Below are 12,374 nucleotides of genomic sequence, written 5' to 3' on the forward strand. Positions count from 1 at the left end.
TGGAATCTACCTGGAAGGCATTACCTGCTGCTCTTAAGCAGCTTTTCTACTACAGGAGAGGCCATACATGCCAAAGGTGCATACCCTCCCTACTGCCCTGCACACAGCAATGGTATGGCCAGGGATGGCTTCCAGAGCATATGCCAAACTCTGCAACCCTCCAAGGAAACATGAAACCCTGAGCTGCAAATGAAGTTGCATTAAAGGAATATGGATGACAACAGAAAGTAATATCAAGGCCACAGACTGTATGAAAATGGGTCTGACAGAGGGTGTAGCTATCACTTTATGAGCAAAGTAAGGGAAAGGCATTCATCAGGGTGCATTACTCATCCACTTCCCTCCTCTCCTGTAAGGCAAGAATAGTAAACAGTTGCCCAAGTTACACAAAACAATCAGCATTTAAAACAAAACAATACTTCTCGTTTTTCAAGTCTTCCTGGAGCCACCTCCCTTCCTGTCCAGGCACATCATCCTTCATCATTCCTGAACACAGCCAGGCACATGGAACTGCAATGACACTGAGCCCTAGCACTGAACCCCCAAGTAAGTTCCCACCTGGAAAAAGGCTTGTGAAGTTGACACACTGGAGCCTGTGTGCTTTGGAAGACTACAAGCATTGCTCCTGCCTGCAGTCTTCAGAAAGCAAGTGAAGGAATCAATGAACTATCCAGGAGTAATGTTCTCAAATCAACTCAGCTCTTCATCTTTTTAAGGGAAGCAAGCCAAGGACCATGCTGAAACCTTAACCACAGAGCCCAGCCACTCTGTGGACACGAAGGATGCCAGGGCAGTTTCCCAAAAAGCAGGTGTTAGCTTTGGCATCCTTGGCCAATATTTACATTCCTCCTTGCTCTTACAAAGCAGCCTTTCCATGCAGTTAAGAGCCCAGATCCCCAAGGGAATGGAGGCACCTAATTCCAACTTCACTGGGAATAAGATGTCTCTATCTCTGAACCTGGCCTACAGTGCTTCAGGGTGTGGGAGAGTTTAAAGCCCTTTCTACCCTGTCCTGAAATTCATGTTATTGTTCATTCCTTATGAAGCAGTCTTGAAAAGCTCCCAAGCCAAAACTTCCTGTTTGCACAACAGGGTAATGATTTACATTCACTTTGCAAGGGTGCAAATGAGACCTTGTGGTGCAAGGAAGCAACAGCGACCCAGACCCTGTGACAGTCAAATGGGAAATCACTGCCATGGTAGTGGATCAGACAAGGTGGGTACAATCCTGTTCCCTGCAAGGCTCCACACTGGAAACATGCAGCACAGTGCAACACCATCCATTCTGCAGTCCTGTCTCCTTTAAAGACACGGACACATGCAGTTTTAAAGTGCTTTAAGCAGCTAATTAGGGTGTCTTCCCCTCCTTTATCCCACAAGATGATAATTGCATTATAAAAATGAATATGTAACTGAGCAGAAACCACAGGAACGGTGATGGCAGAAAAGGAGATGGAACCAGCAGCAGCCTCACTCCGCAGTCACAGGTGGAAGCCCTCACATTAGAGAGACTAGTGCTCCAGTGCGGTTTCTGTAGCTGTGGGGAGGAAAACCTCGAAAAAGCCCCACATCATTTAGAGTCACAAGAGTCAGCGAATGGTTTAGTGCTTAAACAATCGATGTCAGGAAGAGAGAAGATCCGTGAGAGCGTGTCCGCCTCTTGCTCTCCCTGCATACATCTCCCCAGAATGTCTACAGGCATCAGGGTAATTTAGAGAGGGGAAAAAGAGAGACAGACTTGGCTTGGCCTAACTGGGGCTATCACTGTAATTGTGGAAGGAAGTGAGAACATACCAGCAGGGCCCCAGGGAGTAAAGAGCAAAGTGAGGGGAACCGAGACTGTATTTGTGGGACCCTGTGAAGCTGAAGAAGTGCGAGAGAGCAGCACAGTGATGCCTGAGGGTGGAGCACAGCTGAGGCAGTTAGATCCTCCTGAAACAGCAAAGGATGCAAGTTTGGAGCACAGCCTCACAGCTAACACACCCTTAGGTTCCCCCAGTAGCTACCACTATGGATGACCAGGGAACCAAGCACATTCTCTATACGTCTAAAAATCGAGGCATCACTATAAACAGCTGCAGGGATGATAAATATCTTTATGCCTTCAGAGAGGAAAGGGGAACTCTTCCTACCACCAGTTCGTCGCTGCCCCCTGCGGTGCACAGGCAGCCTCTGTTCTGCCAGTCCATTCTTCCCCACGCAGTGCATTATTATGAGCCCTCCAGCACACACAGCTAATTAGGGAAAATATCCTTTCTAGCAATTTAAATGATTTTGGCATTTTCAGGAGGGCACATGTAATATTCAAATTACTTCCACTCTGCGGTGCCTTGTCTTGCCTGGCTCATCTTCCCAGGTGAATTTGTAGTCTCTGAAATGCTCTAATTTCCCACACAAGCCATGTCAAATATAATTTTGGTGCAAAGTTGGTAATTATACGTAACATCAGTCTGATGTTAAAAACACTGAAAAATTTAGCAAGAAGAGACGAATGGAGAGACACAAGTCTGAGACCAGCGAAGGAAAAGCGTGCGGCCCCCTTAGTATTTGCGCTCGTTAATTAATAATAGCATGTTTTCAGGAACTGAAAGGATGTGTTTCCCGAACTGACTGGAATTCACTTATGTCCCAATTACATTGTCTCAGTGAAGAACTTCGGTCAGGTCTCGCTGAAGAGCCACAGCTAAACCAAAAGCCAAATCCAGGCGCCCCACTGAAGTCCGTCACAGTTGCAAGGGTACGTAAAGGAGGAGAAATCTCCCCCTTGGGCTCAGCCCCAAGGATCAGACTGTCTCCTCCTCCACCGCACTCTGCTGCAAACCCCTCGTGGAAGCAGTCAAACAGATTTGCATCAGTGAGTCACCAAGGGTATGGATATGTATTAGAATAAGTGTAATTATAACTGCTGGCCCCAAAGTATTGGGCAAACATTTTAACAGACTTGTTCCTTGGCTCCAAAGAGAAGAATTAACACAAAGAGTGAATTATCTGACCCCATCATCAAGTCTTCCCCAAGGATTCCTGGTCTGCCTATTTCAAGGGGCATCCCAACTGAGCTTGGGTTTTGACACTATTATCACAGCAGAGTGGCTGCCTGTCAAAACCAGTTGAGAATCCCTGAGTTAACCCATTCCACTCTAAAATCCGTGCCTGCAATAACTGCTGGGAACCACAGAGCCATTTGCTCTGAAGCTGTTGCTCTTAGTAATCTATTTGTGATGTTAATACATTCTGGAAGGGGGAAACCCAGGTATCTCATCATCACTATTTGAACAGCAGTTTCTGGCTCAGGTGAGAACTTGGATCACAGCTGGTAAAGAAGGCTTGCCTCATTTCGATCCCAAAGGCTCTATGCCAATAGTCAAGAACGACCACGTAAGTAAATCCGGTACACCCAAGTAAGGGTTTGACCCCAAAGAGTGAAATGAGAGCCACTGAATAAAAGATGTTATTTCAGAGGAATGAGGGGTTTAAGAACAGATGAAGCTTAAAATAAACTTGAAGCTCCTTGACATAGGCAAACCCTGCTTTTACCATATACTAGCCATGTGTGCTTGTCTAGAGGCATCCAAGAGCTAGTCCTGAATTTCAGTCTTAGTGTTTAGCATGTCACACCCCTCTCTGTCTTCCATCTCATATTAGAGAAGAGACCCCCTGTTTCACAGAATGAACACTCCCTGGCGTTGTAGCTCACTCCGTCTACTCCCTTAAAACCAGCTCCAACTTCACATATTCTTTCACTCTCTTGAGTTTGTGCTGCTCACTTAACAGTGGCTAGCTGTGCATAAAAAGAAAATCCATCATGCTCAGAACACATGAGCCAGAGCAACTCAGAAACTTTCACCACAGCTTCATGTGAAGAGATTAAAAAAAGGATCTGGCATCTCCAAGGAAACAAGGAACAGGATAGGATTACGGATCCAGAAAGCATGACCCACAGTCCTTTACGGGTACTGCATGTGGGTACCTGTTGTAGGAAGAGGGGAAAAGAAAGAAAGCGAAAAGTTGGAAGGGGTCTACAGAAGATGAAGATACATATCCTGAACAAATACACACTGATACTAACTAGCCAAGGATATGTTACTCCTTAGGTAAAGTACCAACATTGCTATTGAAGTTTGCTGCATTTATAGATGTGACAGCAAAACAAGACAACACAGACTTTGAAGGGGAAGTTTTCCTTTTTGCCAGACTTGCCAGGATTTCATCTCAAAGTTGTCAGACCATACGCACTGACCCTTTACTAAACATTCATATTTTGTTTTCTACTAAATGCACAGCTTACAACTGACAAAAAGAGGACTTGAATTTTCAATGAAAACTCATAGGAAGCATCTATCTAGCCTCTAAGAACAGCAGGAACCCACTACATGTGTCATGAGATAATTATTTCATAATCAACCAACCCATTGCAATACAACACTAGACACAAACTCTAACCCTTACCCGCTGGGTGAACACATCAAGAACACATTTATACACTAAGTAGATAATCATGCACGTAAATACAACTGATATGCAGGATACATTAAATTACTTGCCTGTTCTTGAAAATCTGGTCTTGGCCATTTGGATTCTTTTACAGGATTCCCACCTCACTGGCCACTAGCTCATTCTGCTCACTGACTTACTTGAAGTTACCACAGGCTACCTCAGATACATGCACTGTCTACAGCTTGCCTGGTATCAAGAATGCAGTTCGACTGAATATACTGTGGCCATGACTATGTTCACATAGCTCATCAAATGCCTTCTAATGCCATCTCAATTTTGCCAAAACACTTCTTACAAGAGCACACAGTAAACTGCATCAATAGACTCATCAGAAATAACCTTTTTGCCCAAAATGGGTTTATTTTAGTTTAGATAACCAAAGTGGCCTAGTGAATAGTCCTGCAAATGCTCTTAGGTCACAGTGAAGAGGGTGAAATGGGGGCACAAAAAAGCAGTGCTTACTGAAGCTTCCTTTACTGCTATGAAAGAGACGGAGAACTTCGGGAAAGCTGCTAGGAACATCCCAAAACCAGGCTGAGCATGGAGAGTCCAATTAAGCATTTCCGTGATCCTTGTCCAAACAGGCACTTTAGACTTCTATGCCAATTCAGTAAGAAATCCATGCTTTAGCCATGGACTTTTAATGTAACTGTGACGACAGGCATCTCATATTAATAGATCCTAAAATTTGGGGGTTTAGACTGTAAATTCTTCACAGGAAGTCCATGACTTTACACTTTTGCACACTATCTATGGATAAACAATGGTGTGAGGTTGTGTTTTATGAAGCCCTAAAGACTCTCGGATAAAAGCAGCTTTCTAAATGTAGAGCGGTTCTGCACAGCTTTTTCTCCTCAGTCTGAAATGATAATGTGCAAGAAGCAGAAGAATAGGATGATACTTGACCTCCAATTTCCTGAGTGCTAACTAGCTTTCCTTGCCATTTTGAATCAGGTCTGGCTTTGTCTCCAGTGGAAGGCCCTGCAGGATGTGGCGAGGTAGGTGGACGAATAAATAGCTCCTTTACTGCCATGGCAATGGTGCAAACAGACCCGAGCACATGCCAAAGGAAGTTGTCATAAATTACAAGTTGGTCGATTCTGTTTAGTTTCCAAGCAAGAATTATACACACTGGTTGAAAAGTGCCTCACTGAGGAGCCAATTTTCATTTTCTTCAGGAAAGCAAAATGCTTTCTCTCTCTTTAACACACTGCTTTGCACATCATCTAGTCTTCTCTCAACTTCGGACTCTGTTCCTCATCAGGCCTCCAAGACACTAATTTCAGAAATATCCCCTATTTCCAGGGTAGCTCAAACTCTGCAAGGGTATTAGGAGCATAAAGGGTAAGACCACATCCCAGTGTTCAGACTTTTTTAAGCTGTATTTTCTGTGGAAAATAGGAATTTCTCCGACTTTTATGCCTATAAGCCCATTCCTTTGGGACTGAGACGACAAACTGGGGACTTTCTGCCCTTCACACTGGAGAATGAAACTTCTGTGTTGAATACCACGCAGACACCACCAGCAGGAAAATGAAATCCAGCTTGTTCTCTGACAGCTATTTTGGTTTTGTGGGCTACGATCATTGAAGTGTCTGGGAAAGGAGGAGGAGGTTCTATTCTATCATTCAAGAATCCTCACCCTCAGCCTGCTTTATAAGGTACCCACTTGGCAGCTCTCCCACCCATGGCTCTGTTACCGCTTGGGGTGGCCAGCTAGAAAAACTCCACTGCAAACCTTGCTGAGTCCTGTCAACACTGCATCTCATCTGGGCTAATTTAAACCAGAAACTCACCCTTCATCCCCAGGAGGGGTCAGATATAGTTGTAAAGCATGCGAGTGCTGACAGGGTCTCTAGCAACATGCTCTTGTATCATTAGGTCCATATTCACTGCACCTCAAACTCCCCCTGGATGATGCCTAGGTTCATTCTGATACCAGAGACATTCTACAGGCAGACACAGGCTTCTTTCCAGTTCAGCCAATTCCAGTCTGCCCAATTCCTCCCCCTAAACTTCATATTTACAGCCATGCTGAGAGTGCAAAGCTCCACCCAGTCAAAACAATAGAGCCTTAGTCCTTCAGATGCCTGATGTTTAGATGGCACAAAGAAAGACAGGTTTTGACTTCTTCCTGTTCTTACTGATAAGCCCTTCTTGACTTGCCAGCTTGTGGGGCAGACAGGACAGATTTTTTTTCATAGGCTAGGCAGAAACCTCCTGTCCCAAAGTCTACAGAAGTCTCTGGAAAAGAAGCAATGGATTCCAGCAGATACCAACTTGTTGCTGGCTCCCTAAGAACAGAACATGAGAAACGGCCTCATCCACAGAAATATTCATAATTAACAGATAAAATCTGACAATATTTGCATACAGATAGGCAGTCCCCTAAAGAGCAACAGCCTATGCTGGCACTGGACCAAGAGAAGGCCTCCATGACTTAGTGGTTCCTTGTGAAACACACCAATTTCCTGTAGGGTCTTCCTCACCCGTGGTAATTCACCAGCTAAGTGTTCCATCTAAGGCAGCGGCAAGGAAACAAAGAGCTGGAAAAGGGATTTTTTGCCTTTTTGTTACAAATGTCCTGTGGCCTGGCACAAAATACAGGACACACTGATCACTGTCTTCAAGGGCTCGGAAAGAATTTAATGCTAACTGAAGTTAATTCTGGACTCCTTGTTTAGACAGAGAGGATGAAGGAAGAGACAGAGTGAGAGCGCCAGGGGAGAAACTGATTTCCCGTCATTTCATTTCATTATTACCAGAATCAAATAAGCAAAAAACTCACGCATCAGGCTTTTATAATCATGAGGTCTGAAAATGAATGAATACATTGGATTACTTTGTACTGACCTGGCTTCAGAGCCTTTATGGTGATAGAATTGCAGACTTCTTTTGGAGACTATTGATGTCAGAACTTGCCTTTGACTCATGCAAGCAAGAAAAAAAAATCTCCCCTAACCATAAGATTCCACAGCTGGGTCTTTAAACAAAATGTCTACTCAGTACAATTCTACTCTCATCATTGTCTCATGAGGTTTGAAAATGAGTTCCCATTAAGCAGGGGGTCAGAATTAGACACAGGAGAGTTAAACTAAAATCCAGCCACACAGAGTGATGTTTTTGGTGTTGGTACTCAAAATAGACTTCACAGCACATGTCACCATAGTTCTGTGTTTAATTTTCTCCTGTTAACTATCTAGACTCAAATTATTTTATGAAGTAGACTGAATGGAAATAGAGGGTACCTTTGGTCAGCTGTGATTGATCACAAGACAGGCTGTAACCTACGGACATAGGTTACTCAAGCAGTATGGCTATGAAGGTCCCAGATCAAAGTCCTGATGTTGAAGCAGGTGATGAGCCACCTAAAATTTGGGATATGTTAATGGTTTTGACTATGTAACAGTAGAATGGCCTTCTATATTTTTTTATGCTGAAACCCAGCCAGCCTGTTACCAGCATGATATAATCCAGCAGCATCTAATCGACTGCTGCCACCCTCTGCCTTCCCCCACCCTCAACACTGGCGGATATGTCAAAGTAAAAACATCTCTGCATTTCTGATCTCCCTGGGGTCACATCTGGTTTGAGTAAGGCTTCTCATTTGGTTCCAATCCACCGATTTCCTGCTACTGTCCATGAAAAAGAGAGTGCGACTCTGTGGCTTCCCCTGGGTGTAATGGTCTAATCTGTACCTTGTTGTGCACTGTAGAGGGGAGGGGGAACCACTGCTACTTGGGACCAGATCCCTCTTCCCGTATGATTGCATCCTGTTCTTATGCAAAGCACCTTTATTCTTGCTAGCAGTGGCAGCCCCAGATGTCCTGGTGCCCTCCTTGTATCATCCATATTCCTCCGGCCTCCTAATTGAATCCTTCCCTGGCTGGAACAGGCTTTCCTCATTACAACGAGCTGGATCCAATTCTTCTCCTTCCCCTCTGTCTCCCAGCTTTTCCTTGCGAACACAGGGCAGCCCCAACAGAGCTTCTGTGGGTGGATGACCGCACCAGTGAACTGTTCTTACTGCTACTGTAATGTTCTCATGAGGTTAACAGAGCAGGAAAGCTCTAGACAGGTGCAAGGTGGTAAAGGCATCTACTCTGCCAAGATTCTGGCAATATCAAGATTCAGGTTAGCTCCAATAAATAATACCTAGTTCTTTTAATCTAGGGCTTTCAGAACTATTTATCTAAAACATCATGGGTTTGCAGCTGGTGAAGTAGCCTAAAAGTTTTCACAAGAACAGTGACAGAGCCCAAGAGTTGAATGGCTCTTTTACATTCTCATCCAACAGAATGCCCTCAGTAGGAGGTCAGTATCTGTGGGCAATATTTTGCTCATGCACTGAACAAGGCATAAAACAGAATACATGATCTTTTTCCACTCATCTAGTCAAACATCCGAGTATTGGGGAAAATTGTTCAGTTCCCTTACTTTATTTATCCTCTTATTCCAAGATGGATTACCTTATGTTGCACCACACAGCACACATACAAATACCCAAGGTTTCTATGAACGCTCTCATAAAATGGTTTGGGTTGGAAGCGACCCTAAGATCATTCAGTTCCAACCCCCTTGTCATGGACAGGGACACCTCATACTAAACCATGTCACCCAAGGCTCTGTCCAACCTGGCCTTGAACACTGCCAGGGATGGAGCATTTACCACTTGTTTTACATTCTGGAAGCAGGAGCAACACAGCAGTATTACCACACTTAAAATGATTTTGCCATAATTAAGTTGTGTTAGCACAGGCAGAGCACCATACTCTGTGTTCTCACTTTAACTGGCTTGTTTGGAGCTAGTTAGGTTCTTATTGCATGGACTGCACCAGGGCATGCAGGAAGAGCCAAGCTTACATCAAGGCAAGTAAGCTCAGGTAAACTGAGGCACAAATAGATTAGCTGTACTGACATCAAGGCAAGTTCAAGAGCATTTGGAGAAGACCTACTGCTGCAGATTTCCCAGTGCCACCACTAATCCACACTTCTGCTGCATCTCATACACCTGGATTTCATCAGAGCCTGGGTATTATTAAACAAAAAAAAACCAAAAAAAAACAAAACAAAAACCAAATCTTTGGAAAACAAGATCCCCCAAACCTACCAGAACAAAACCTCCAATCCAGAAGGCTTTTCAGCATCTTGGGGAGTGAGAGATGCTATTACCATTGCTAGAAAGGCTCTAAAGGCAACAGCACAAGGAATGATCTGTAGGGTGCAAGTATGCTTGTTATGAAATAATTTGGATCCACAGAGGAATTCCATATGTGGCTTCCCCTCTGGTGAGTAGAGGTTCCCACCTTGGCAGTGATCCTGGAGTCCCATGCCTACAGGCTCAGCAGCATTGAAGGGGAGTGTGGACGCTGGAGGAGTAATGGGATCATCAGCCGCTGAGGCTGCTGCTTGGCACGCCAACAATGTTTGTTTGCACCTCTTTGAAGATGAGAGATGAAAGTGGCGCCCACATGGGCTGCCTTTGATTAGCTTCTTATTTTTAACATTGCAGCTGCGATTATTTTTCTTTTTCTTGAAGCATTTCTTCGCCAGCACCAGAAACTGAGGTTCCCTTCTCTAGGGAGGTTCAACTTCAAGGAAACATAACAAAGAGAAGTGTGAACGTAAAGGAGACTGGACAACTCGGGGCCAGTGGGGAATTATGTCATTTTATTTTTAATTTTACTTCCATTTTTTTCCCCAATCCCCCATCCTCAGTGGGTCTCCGAAAGAAAATACTTGTTTACTTCTTTTTTAATAGGGAAAATAAATGAGTCCTGGGATTGTACAGAGCTGTCATGAAGAGGAAAATGTCTAATGGTTCAATTCCCAGCTCTGTCACTGAACCACTCTGGGACTTGGGGAGAAGTCAGTTCGCCCATCTGTAAAATGGGATTTATAATGCGTTGCTTCTCAGGGGGACTGAAGGAGTATGAGTAGCATTGATGGAATGCTCCGTGCACCTTGGATAGAAGGGGCAATAGCCCTGTGAAGTGCTGTCCTTAATAGATACTTAGAGGAGTTTCCTTCACTGTGGTACTTATCTGACCACAGCAGCCAAGTGCCTCACAGCTACTGATGGATATTTTTTTCCTATTACCTCTCTGCATCATAGGCATGTTGCACAGGAAAGCAAGGCAAATGGCAAACTGAATGAAATGGACCCAGTTACATAGAGAATATGTAGTAAAGTCAGGATTAATCCTTTATTGCCTAAATTTCTGCCACATCCATTAGACTTTGCTCTTAGCCCTGTGGATTTTGTGATCTGAAAGCATGAGGGAAAGCTACCTTCCCTTCTTCCTACACTGGTCAGTCACACTCTGGCTGTCTTCCTGCTGCATAAGGAGCAAATGGTCTGAAAAGGGAGTCAATGCTTATTATGCAATAGGCTATTTACTATCATAACATTTGTGTTTCTTTCACCTGCCAAGAGTCACTTTCAGCCAGGCATTTGGTGAGATGTTAATCCAGTTCTCCACAGTGAATGTTCTAGCTTTAGCAGGATGATGTCCAGAAAAAGTTTAGCCTGCTCCTTCTTTTCAGGACAAAGGTGGTAGAAGACCTACAGATACAAGTGACACCAGCTCAGGTTTAACTTTGGTCAGAGGGCATTAGGAAACACTAAGGCAGAACACGATAGCTGCAATGCCAACTAACAAAATGGAAAAAGTTGGAGTGGGGATAAGAGTAACAGCCACAGATAAATAGCAGTCAGGTTCCTGATACTCACACACTTCAAAAGAGACAACTACATGTTTATTTGTTATCTACCAAGATATTTACCAGCTAAAGAGAAATGGAGGCACATGGCCTGGGTTAAGAAAACAAAATGCAGCATGTGTACAGAAATCCAACCAACTCTGAGAGCAAAACCTGTCTCCACCAAAGTACCTGCTAAACCCTCTAACAAACACTTGAGGCACTTGGCAGGGCCAGTCCAAAGAGCTTATACTAATCTAGTCAAAGCATGGAATTTACCCAGATCTCTTTGTCTTTATGGCATTTCACCTGCTCCCAGGAAGAGTCGGTCACTTGTTCCAGCCCAGGGCACCATCCAGCTAATCCCAATGCCCAAGCACCATCCTGCTCAACCCAGCTCCTCAGGAAGGCTTAAGCCAGTCCTATAGGCTCTTCTCAAGCATATTATAAAGAGATATACTGTACAGGATAGCTTATAACATACATTTACTTCAGATTCACTCAGAGAAACAACATACTCCAGCCCAACTCCATCCAGTCACACAGACTCCAGGACATTAAATTAACTCCCTGCCAAATTTACTGCAAGCCATCTGACCATACCATTTAGCCACAGTAAAGACAAAATCTATATGTAGCTACAGTCAGGAAAGCAGGCAACTCTGTTGAAAACCTATTTATATCACTCAAGAGGATCAATGGAGAGCCCAGGCCTGGAGGCCACTGACCTTGGATTGACACAAAACTTAAAGGGAAAAATTAATGGTGTCAACTCAAGAGACCACAGCTCTTATTTCAGAGGATTCTGCAGCCAGCCCTGCGGCTCGCTGATCACAGAAAGGTGCTTAAGGAGGGATCCATTTTTAGGACACAGAGCAAATACTCACCCATTGCTGGTGCAGGAGCTGCTTCCCCAGACACCCCGATGGTTGCCAGCAGCACACAGCAGGTCCTTGGCAGCAGCTGAACCTCCCCAGGTCCGTGCCAGACGCCACCAGATGATGGAGGACACAAGCAGTGGGGCTTCTGGAAGAAGTTTCTCCTCAGGATGTCCTGAAATGAGGCTGTGGCCAGTCTTCCATGGGCTGTCTCCACAAGATCCTCGCTCAGGGGCTTTCTGCCCAAGGAAAGGTGAAGACAGCACGAGGGGAAGGCAGGACACTTGTCCAAGGAATCTT

General features: G+C 44.5%; 1 protein-coding gene across 1 annotated transcript in view; it reads right to left on the bottom strand.

Moving 5' to 3' along the window:
- CASZ1 (castor zinc finger 1) overlaps window positions 1-12,374 on the bottom strand; it is a 280,280-nt gene extending 267,906 nt beyond the window's left edge. Inside the window, exon 1 of the mRNA XM_061347954.1 lies at window positions 12,084-12,374. The gene's annotated coding sequence lies outside the window, so the exon portion shown is untranslated. The remainder of the gene's footprint in view (window positions 1-12,083) is intronic.

This window comes from Neopsephotus bourkii, unplaced genomic scaffold, assembly GCF_033783945.1.
Source record: "Neopsephotus bourkii isolate Nb327-2 ecotype Australia unplaced genomic scaffold, CSIRO-AGI_Nbou_v1 NB_333, whole genome shotgun sequence".
Lineage (NCBI taxonomy): Eukaryota > Metazoa > Chordata > Aves > Psittaciformes > Psittacidae > Neopsephotus > Neopsephotus bourkii.